The following is a 10,439-nucleotide window of genomic DNA, read 5'->3' as shown; positions in this document are numbered from 1 at the left end:
CTGAGGTCGAAGAGGTTGCTGCCTGTGTTCTCCTCAAGGATTTGGATGGACTCCTGTCTCACATTGAGGTCTTTCAACCATTTGGAGTCTATTTTTGTGTGTGGTGTAAGGAAATGGTCCAGTTTCATTCTTCTGCATGTGGCTGTCCAATTTTCCCAACACCATTTGTTGAAGAGACTGTCTTTTTTCCATTGGACATTCTTTCCTGCTTTGTCAAAGATTAGTTGACCATATAGTTGAGGGTCCATTTCTGGGCTCTCTATTCTGTTCCATTGATCTATGTGTCTGTTTTTGTGCCAGTACCATACTGTCTTGATGATGACAGCTTTGTAGTAGAGCTGGAAGTCTGGAATTGTGATGCCGCCAGCTTTGCTTTTCTTTTTCAACATTCCTCTGGCTATGCGGGGTCTTTTCTGGTTCCATACAAATTTTAGGATTATTTGTTCCATTTCTTTGAAGAAAGTGGATGGTATTTTGATGGGGATTGCATTGAATGTGTAGATTGCTCTAGGTAGGATTGACATCTTCACAATATTTGTTCTTCCAATCCATGAGCATGGAACGTTTTTCCATTTCTTTGTGTCTTCCTCAATTTCTTTCATGAGTATTTTATAGTTTTCTGAGTACAGATCCTTTGCCTCTTTGGTTAGATTTATTCCTAGGTATCTTATGGTATTGGGTGCAATTGTAAATGGGATCGACTCCTTAATTTCTCTTTCTTCTGACTTGTTGTTGGTGTATAGGAATGCCACTGACTTCTGTGCATTGATTTTATATCCTGCCACTTTACTGAATTCCTGTATGAGTTCTAGCAGTTTTGGGGTGGAGTCTTTGGGATTTTCCACATAAAGTATCATATCATCTGCAAAGAGTAAGAGTTTGACTTCTTCTTTGCCAATTTGGATGCCTTTGATTTCTTTTTGTTGTCTGATTGCTGTGGCTAGGACTTCCAATACTATGTTGAATAGCAGTGGTGATAGTGGACATCCCTGCCGCGTTCCTGACCTTAGGGGGAAAGCTCTCAGTTTTTCCCCATTGAGAATGATATTCGCTGTAGGTTTTTCATAGATGGCTTTTATGATATTGAGGTATGTACCCTCTATCCCTATACTCTGAAGAGTTTTGATCAAGAAAGGATGCTGTACTTTGTCAAATGCTTTTTCTGCATCTATTGAGAGGATCATATGATTCTTGTTCTTTCTTTTGTTAATGTATTGTATCACGTTGATTGATTTGCGGATGTTGAACCAACCTTGCAGCCCAGGGATAAATCTGACTTGGTCGTGGTGAATAATCCTTTTAATGTACTGTTGGATCCTATTGGCTAGTATTTTGGTGAGAATTTTTGCATCCATGTTCATCAGGGATATTGGTCTGTAATTCTCCTTTTTGATGGGGTCTTTGTCTGGTTTTGGGATCAAGGTAATGCTGGCCTCATAAAATGAGTTTGGAAGTTTTCCTTCCATTTCTATTTTTTGGAACAGTTTCAGAAGGATAGGTATTAATTCTTCTTTAAATGTTTGGTAGAATTCCCCTGGGAAGCCATCTGGCCCTGGGCTTTTGTGTTTTGGGAGATTTTTGATGACTGCTTCTATTTCCTTAGTGGTTATAGGTCTGTTCAGGTTTTCTATTTCTTCCTGGTTCAGTTTTGGTAGTTGATACATCTCTAGGAATGCATCCATTACTTCCAGGTTATCTAATTTGCTGGCATAGAGTTGCTCATAATATGTTCTTATAATTGTTTGTATTTCTTTGGTGTTGGTTGTGATTTCTCCTCTTTCATTCATGATTTTGTTGATTTGGGTCATTTCTCTTTTCTTTTTGATAAGTCTGGCCAGGGGTTTATCAATCTTGTTAATTCTTTCAAAGAACCAGCTCCTAGTTTCGTTGATCTGTTCTACTGTTCTTTTGGTTTCTATTTCATTGATTTCTGCTCTGATCTTTATTATTTCTCTTCTCCTGCTGGGTTTAGGCTTTATTTGCTGTTCTTTCTCCAGCTCCTTTAGGTGTAGGGTTAGGTTGTGTACTTGAGACCTTTCTTGTTTCTTGAGAAAGGCTTGTATTGCTATATACTTTCCTCTTAGGACTGCCTTTGCTGTATCCCAAAGATTTTGAATAGTTGTGTTTTCATTTTCATTGGTTTCCATGAATTTTTTTAATTCTTCTTTAATTTCCTGGTTGACCCATTCATTCTTCAGTAGGATGCTCTTTAGCCTCCATGTATTTGAGTTCTTTCCGACTTTCCTCTTGTGATTGAGTTCTAGTTTCAAAGCATTGTGGTCTGAAAATAGGCAGGGGATGATCCCAATCTTCTGGTACCAGTTGAGACCTGATTTATGACCTAGGATGTGATCTATTCTGGAGAATGTTCCATGGGCACTAGAGAAGAATGTGTATTCCGTTGCTTTGGGATGGAATGTTCTGAATATGTCTGTGAAGTCCATTTGGTCCAGTGTGTCATTTAAAGTCTTTATTTCCTTGTTGATCTTTTGCTTAGACGATCTGTCCATTTCAGTGAGGGGGGTGTTAAAGTCCCCCACTATTATTGTATTGTTGTCGATGTGTTTCTTTGCTTTTGTTATTAATTGCCTTATATAATTGGCTGCTCCCATGTTAGGGGCATAGATATTTACAATTGTTAGATCTTCTTGTTGGATAGACCCTTTAAGTAGGATATAGTGTCCTTCCTCATCTCTTATTACAGTCTTTGGTTTAAAATCTAATTTGTCTGATATAAGGATTGCCACCCCAGCTTTCTTTTGGTGTCCATTAGCATGGTAAATGGTTTTCCATCCCCTCACCTTCAATCTGGGGGTGTCTTTGGGTCTAAAATGAGTCTCTTGCAGACAGCATATCTATGGGTCTTGTTTTTTTATCCAATCTGATAGCCTGTGTCTTTTGATTGGGGCATTTAGCCCATTTACATTCAGGGTAACTATTGAAAGATAGGAATTCAGTGCCATTGTATTGCCTGTAAAGTGACTGTTACTGTATATTGTTTGTGTTCCTTTCTGGTCTATGTTGCTTTTAGGCTCTCTTTTGCTTAGAGGACCCCTTTCAATATTTGTTGTAGGGCTGGTTTCGTGTTTGCAAATTCCTTTAGTTTTTGTTTGTCCTGGAAGCTTTTTATCTCTCCTTCAATTTTCAATGACAGCCTAGCTGGATATAGTATTCTTGGCTGCATATTTTTCTCATTTAGTGCTCTGAATATGTCCTGCCAGTCCTTTCTGGCCTGCCAAGTCTCTGTGGATAAGTCTGTTGCCAATCTAATGTTTCTACCATTGTAGGTTACATATCTTTTCTCCCGACTGCTTTCAGGATTTTCTCTTTGTCTCTGAGACTCGTAAGTTTTACTATTAGATGTCGGGGTGTTGACCTATTTTTATTGATTTTGAGAGGGGTTCTCTGTGCTTCCTGGATTTTGATGCCTGTTTCCTTCCCCAAATTAGGGAAGTTCTCTGCTATAATTTGCTCCATTATACCTTCTGCCCCTCTCTCTCTTTCTTCTTCTTCTGGGATCCCAATTATTCTAATGTTGTTTCGTCTTATGGTATCGTTTATCTCTCGAATTCTGCCCTCGTGATCCAGTAGTTGTTTATCTCTCTTTTTCTCAGCTTCTTTATTTTCCATCATTTGGTCTTCTATCTCACTGATTCTTTCTTCTGCCTCATTTATCCTAGCAGTTAGCGCCCCCATATTTGATTGCACCTCATTGATAGCCTTTTTGATTTCTACTTGGTTAGATTTTAGTTCTTTTACTTCTCCAGAACGGGTTTCTCTAATAACTTCCATGTTTTTTTCAAGCCCAGCTAGTATCTTTAAAGTGATGATTCTGAACTCTAGATCTGACATCGTACTAATGTCCGTATTGAGTAGGTCCCTGGCAGTCGGTACTACCTCTTGTTCTTTTTGTTGAGGTGATTTTTTCCGTCTTGTCATTTTGTGCAGAGGAGAATAGATTAATGAGAGAACAAAATGCTAGCAGGGTAACAACGTCCCCAGAAAATATACTCTAAACAAATCAGAAAAGACCTGAAGCAGTGGGAAAAGAAAGGGAAAGAGAGAAAAAAGAAAAGGAAAGAAAAAAAGAAAAAAGAAAAAGATAAAGATAAAAACAAACAAAAGCAGAACAAAACAAAACAAAACAAAAACAGAATGTGATCAAATATGATCAGGCTGGATTATAGATCAGTGCCACACACTCGATTTTGGGTGTATTTTGGTCTGTTAAAAGAAAGTCCCTCCCAAGATTTTAAAGAAAGAAAAACTTATATATGTACAAAAATAAGGGTTGATATGATGAAGGGATGGAATATGACTGTAAAGATGGAAATTATAAAAAATTTTTAAAAAGGATTTGATAAGTTGTTTGAAAAAAGAAAGAAGAGGATTAAAAAAAAAAAGAAAGAAAGAAAAAAGGGAGAGAATGTGATCAGGCAGGGGAGTAGAAAAAAACCATACACTAGAGATTTAGAGTATATTTTGATCTGTTAGAAGAAACTATCTCAAGATTTTAAAGAGAGAACAACTTATATATATATGCCAAAAATATGGGTAACTACTATGAAGGGATAGAATATGACTTTAAAAATGAAAAATAAAAATTTTTTTTTTTTTTTTAAAAAGGGATTGATAAGATGTTGGTTGAAAAAGCGAAAAAGAAAAATTCAAAAAAAAAGAAAAAAGGAAAAAAGAAAAAAAGACAGTTAAAAAAAATAATTAACTTTGAAAGACTAAAGAATCATGGTAAAAAAGCCATGAATTCTATGTGCTGTATTCCCCTAGCGCAGGAGTTCTGCCGTTCTCATTGATCGGTAAACTTGGTCTTGGCTGGCTGTTCTCGCTGATCTTCTGGGGGAGGGGCCTGTTGCCGTGGTTCCCAAATGTCTTTGCCGGAGGCGGAATTGCCCCGCCCTTGCCGGTCCGGGCTAAGTAATCTGCTCGGGTTTGCTCTCCGGAGCTTTTGTTCCCTGCAAGCTCTCCGTACAGCTTTGGAGGTGGAGAGTGAAAATGGCGGCCTCCCAGTCTCCGCCCCGGCGGAGCCGAGAACTCGGGGTCCTTCTCCTCAGCGAGCCCCCAGAGAAAAGCAGTCAGTCACTCCCGTCTCCCCAGTCTCCGGCCACACTCCGCGCTCCCCCGGCCTGTGACCGCGCCTTTCTATCCGGCACCCGACCCCGGGTGGAGTCTCCAAACCCAGCAGATCCCCGCGGTGCGCTCCCGCACCTCTCCTCCCGGGGGAAGAAGGTGAGTCTCCCCGGATCTGCCGCTTGTTGGGTCCCTGCTGGAGGAGCAGTGGCCCGACTGTGCCGCGGATCACGGTTTATGGCAACCCCGAGCTGAGAGCCCGCGCCTGGGCTCCGTCTCTGCAGCCGGCTTCCCTGCTCCGATCCCTGGGAGCTCTGCCGCACTCAGGCACCCCCGGTCTTTCTGTGACCCCGAGGGTCCTGAGACCACACTGTCCCGCGAGGGTTCCACCCCCCACTTCGCCACCAGAGTGACGTCCCTCAGCGGAGCAGACTTCTAAAAGTTCCGATTTTGTGCTCCGCGGCTCTATCACTTGCCAGAAGCGGCCCACGGAGGCCCCTCCCCCGCCGTCTATCCTCCCGAATATCGCCTCGGATTCACTTCTCCGCACGTCCTACCTTCCAGAAAGTGGTCGCTTTTCTGTTCAGAGAGTTGTTGCTCTTCTTTTCTTCGATCTCCTGTTGAGTTTGTAGGTGTTCAGAATGGTTTGATCCCTATCCAGCTGAATTCCTGAGAGGAGACGAAATCCAGGTCTCCTACTCCTCCGCCATCTTGCTCCGCCCTCTTGCTCTATTTCTTAAAGATAAAATCATCTCTCTCCCCAGGCTCTCAGTTACATTGTTATTGCTGCCACTTGAGCTTTTCCCACTTGTAATAAATTGCCTCCAAATTTAATGCATTATGAAATTGAGAGCCTGTTGTGCCAATTTGGTTTCTAATTTCCCTGTAATTTGTATCTGTTTCTAGAATGGTAATAAAATCAACCTAAATCATATTTTAAAAAATAAGATTAGGGCCTACAGAAACACACAGTGTTTTGTTAAAAGAGTAGGTAACATAATCAGGATTCTGAAATCACCAAAATATAATCATCTGCAAAATTACTGTGGGAAAATTAATGTTTGAATGATACAATCATATGATGAAAATAAGCACAATAATTCTGAATTAATGTAGCTCTCTATTAAGAAATAATTATTAAGGGGGAAATGGGCCAATTAAAAAGTAACTCCTGGGGTCTCTTACCAGGTCCAGAAACAGAACCAATAATCTAATTACTGTCAATTTTGAAAATAGAAATAGACATTGTGATCTTGAGAAAGGGAGTTATTTTTCATGTCATTAGAGGCATAGGGTGATAATAAACCAGATCTTTTGGTGACACTAATCAAAGGATTTGGGATACACATGAATAGAAGGAAAAAAGGAAAACAACCAAAACCTATCACGCTGAACTAAGCCTTGGGCTTTTGAAACACAGAACAACCCTGTACTTTGGGGTTTAGATTTAGGACATCATGTTTATTTAGATGTCCCCTTCCCACCCCAAATAATACCTAGGCACGCACTTACTGATTGATTGGTTCATGGATTTTATTTTTAAGTAATCTCTCCACCCAACATGGGGCTTGAACTCACAACCCCAAGTCCAAGAGTCAAAAGCTCCACTGACTGAGCCAGACAGGTGCCCCCTACCTAGGCACTTATTTAGTCCCAGCTGACAACATGCCTTTTTTTTTTTTAAAGTAAGTTCCATGCCCAGCATGGAGCCCAACACAGGACTTCAACTTATGACCTTGAAATCATGACCTGAGCAGAAATCAAGAGTTAGACGCTTAACCGACTGAGCCACCCAGGTGACCCAGCATGCCCTTTTTTGATGTACTTTTGTGGTCTCTGAGCTTAGAGAGGATGATGATTATTTGTTCAGAGTTTTACCATTTATAAAGCATAATCTGAATTTCTTATCTCACTTAACATATGGTATTCAGACAGCTTTGTTATTTATTCAAACAAATACACCGAGATGAACATAGTATTTTATTTTATTTTAATTTTTTTAAAGATTTTATTTATTTATTTGACAGAGAGAGAGAGACAGCGAGAGAGGGAACACAAGCAGGGGGAGTGGGAGAGGGAGAAGCAGGCTTCCTGCGGAGCAGGGAGCCCGATGCGGGGCTCGATCCCAGGACCCTGGGATCATGACCTGAGCCGAAGGCAGACGCTTAACGACTGAGCCACCCAGGTGCCCCATGAACATAGTATTTTATTCACTTATATTTTCCACTCACTGTAACTAAGAGAGCACCATCACCACTGAATGACTCTCCCCAGAACAAAAAAAGAAAAGAAAAGAAAAGAAAAAAAAGAAATCTATGCCAGGTTGAATTTTTTACTTCAATGAGCAGAGAAGCATCTGATAGATGGTTTCATCTTACGAAGAAAGGAAGAAATTTAAGTCTACAATACCAAATAGTCCATGAAAGTAAAAAAGTCTATTTTCACTTAAAAAAAATATTCTATGGTCTAAAGCCCTAGAAGTGAAAGCATAACTTAACACAGCCTTCTGGAGGACAAGTCAGCAGTAAGCGTGGAAGCCTCTCAGAATACATGTATTCTGAAGATCTCTCTCCAACAGTATGAAATGCACACGTAAGTGCAGGAGATTGGTGAAATACTCACATACATTACGTGGGGAAGTACACAGCTATAAAAAAGAATATGTTGGGGGCGCCTGGGTGGCTCAGTCGGTTAAGTGTCTGCCTTCAGCTCAGGTCACGATCCTGGAGTCCTGGGCCCAAGCCCCACGTCGGGCTCCCTGCTCAGTGAGGAGCCTGTTTCTCCCTCTGCTTGTGCTCTCTCTCTCTCTCAAATGAATGAATAAACCCTTAAAAGTAAAAAAGAATATGGAGGGTCTCCATGCACTGATACGTTGTGATTTCTCGGAGATACTGTTAATTGAAAAGAACAAAGTGCAAAAGAGCATATGTGGGTAAGCTACGTTCTGTTTAAGGAGGAAAATAAGAAAACATAACTCGGATGTGCTTATCTTGAAAAAGGAAACATTGGGGATTAACCCAGAAACTATGAAGTGGATTGATTGCCTTCAAGGGGTGAGGAGGTGCGGGCTTCAAGGGATAGGGAAGAGAATGACCTTACTGTGTAAAAGGCCATATAGTTCTCATTTTTGGAAACATTATGTGAGTAATCATGTGAGCACAAAGGACAAACAGCTCTGAGTCATCATCTTACACTCAGCTGAGCAGAGCATCTGACTATAATGTTTGATGAATGAATAGAATTTGAACTTAGACCTCCTGACATCCAACTTGCTGTCCTGACTCTTCAGAACTGGAAAGGACCTTACAGAGGTGGCCCGGCCCTCCTCTCTTAACAGATGAGAAACCAAAACCCAGCAGGGTGAACAAAGTCAAGTGTCAAAACCGGCTTCTGCATCAGAGGTCCAGCACATTATTTTTTTCCAGAAAGCACGCTGCCTCTAACTTGAGTTGAACAAAATGTGCTTCATGTACCTTGATACATTTTTACTTATTACATTTTTCAATCTCTTATTTAACAATAACTGATTGAGCATTTTTGTTCTTTCCTTCTTTTTTACTTTCCCTTCTTTCTTTTTCTTTTTCATCCTTATGATCACTTTGACCCCGAAAAGATTTTCGACTGAAATACTACTATAAGAGAGGCATTCTAATGGATGCTGGGATGCAGAGTGCATCGGGACCCCTGGGTGGCTCTGTCAGTTAAGCGTCCGACCCTTGATCTCAGCTCAGGTGTTGACCTCAGGGTTGTGAATTTAAACCCTACATTGGGCTCCATGCTGGGTGTGGCGCCTACTTAAAAAAAAAAAAAGTGCACACGTGACAGGTTCCCTGCCCACAGTGGGGGACACCTGGACACAAAGAGGTACAGCCCAGTGTAAATGTCATCACTGAAGTCCTCTTGGTTTGGATGGATCGTGAGCAGCTTCCCAGAGGCAGAGATGGTTAAGCCTCATCTCAAAAAAGGAAATGGGAGTTTTCAAGTTATTTGGGGCCCCAGGAAGGAGGGTGTCCCCAGCAGAGGCACAACAGGTATGAAGGAACAGAGGCAGTAAACTCTAGTCCCTGCATTGATGTTCGCTATGCTCTTTAGACTTAAAAAAAAAAAAATCTCTAACTTAATCAGTTCATCAGTTTTAATACCACATCTCACGTTCTGGTAACTGCTTATGCATTTTATTGCTGCCCTTTCAAAAAAGAGTCATTGATTTGGCTCCTCCTATGTTGAATCCCCTGCACAAGTTGGCTACAGGGTTTTAAATACTCAGTGCACGCCATGGTAACCCGCACTCCCCCTCATTCCACAAAGGTGCATCGATTAGCACATGCTGGGCCCAGAGCTAGGTGCTGCTGCAGAACCACAGACGAGAATACAGGGGATGCAAGGGGGCTGGCCTGGGGAAGACGGAGATATCATCACTCACCCAGCAGGAAAAGCCCCTAAGTAGACTAATTTCCGCCGTTGCTGTGTTGGTTTAACTACTGCCAATTCCTTGAAGGCAGGAACCAGGTATGACAGTGCCTGGAAGTCACTCTTGACTCTCCTCCTCACACATCCCCCATATCTGTCACCGGGTCCTGTCCATTTTACCCCATGCGTGTTTTTTCAAATCCATCCATTTCTCTCCATCTTTATCACCACCTCCATATTGTGAGCCACCATTATCTCTCCTGTGGATTACCCAACTGGTCTCCTTTCATCATTGCTAATCCCTCTGTAATCCTCTCTAATCTATTGTCCACATGGCAGCCAGAGTAATCTTCCCAAAATGTAAGCCTAATCATGTTCAACTCTCACATTTGCTCAAAATTACTCAGTGCCTTCCAACTGTTCTTGGTATAAAGACGTGGTCTGTCTCATTGCATCCCCAATGGGAGCAGAGACCCTAAGCCAAGGTGGGAAAGAACAACCCACGTCATTTGATGCCTCAAATGCTTAGTCTGCCCCAAATTAATTCTTCACATATCATTCATTCACTTAGCGTCGAGATCTTTCCATATTGGCAAATAGAGAGCTATTTCTTTTTTTCTTAATGACCGCATGATATTTCATTGGGTTGATGTTTCATAATTTATTTAACCAGCCCCAATCCCACTTAAGATGTGCCCAGGGCTATAGGTACACACTCTTGTACATATATCTCCAGCTACTATTCTCTTTCAAAATATTTTTAGCTCTTCTTACAATATTCTTCCCCTTCCTATATCTTCCATATAAACTGTTGAATTGGGTTTTTGAAGCTCCCTAAAAAATTCTCTTGGAATTTTGCTCATAATTGCAAAAAATTATATATAGGTTGTATGTAAAGAATGAACAATGAGGATATGGAATAAGATTCTCCACAGTCTGGCACA

Source organism: Halichoerus grypus, chromosome 14, assembly GCF_964656455.1.
Source record: "Halichoerus grypus chromosome 14, mHalGry1.hap1.1, whole genome shotgun sequence".
Lineage (NCBI taxonomy): Eukaryota > Metazoa > Chordata > Mammalia > Carnivora > Phocidae > Halichoerus > Halichoerus grypus.
This window is presented reverse-complemented; position numbering follows the sequence as displayed.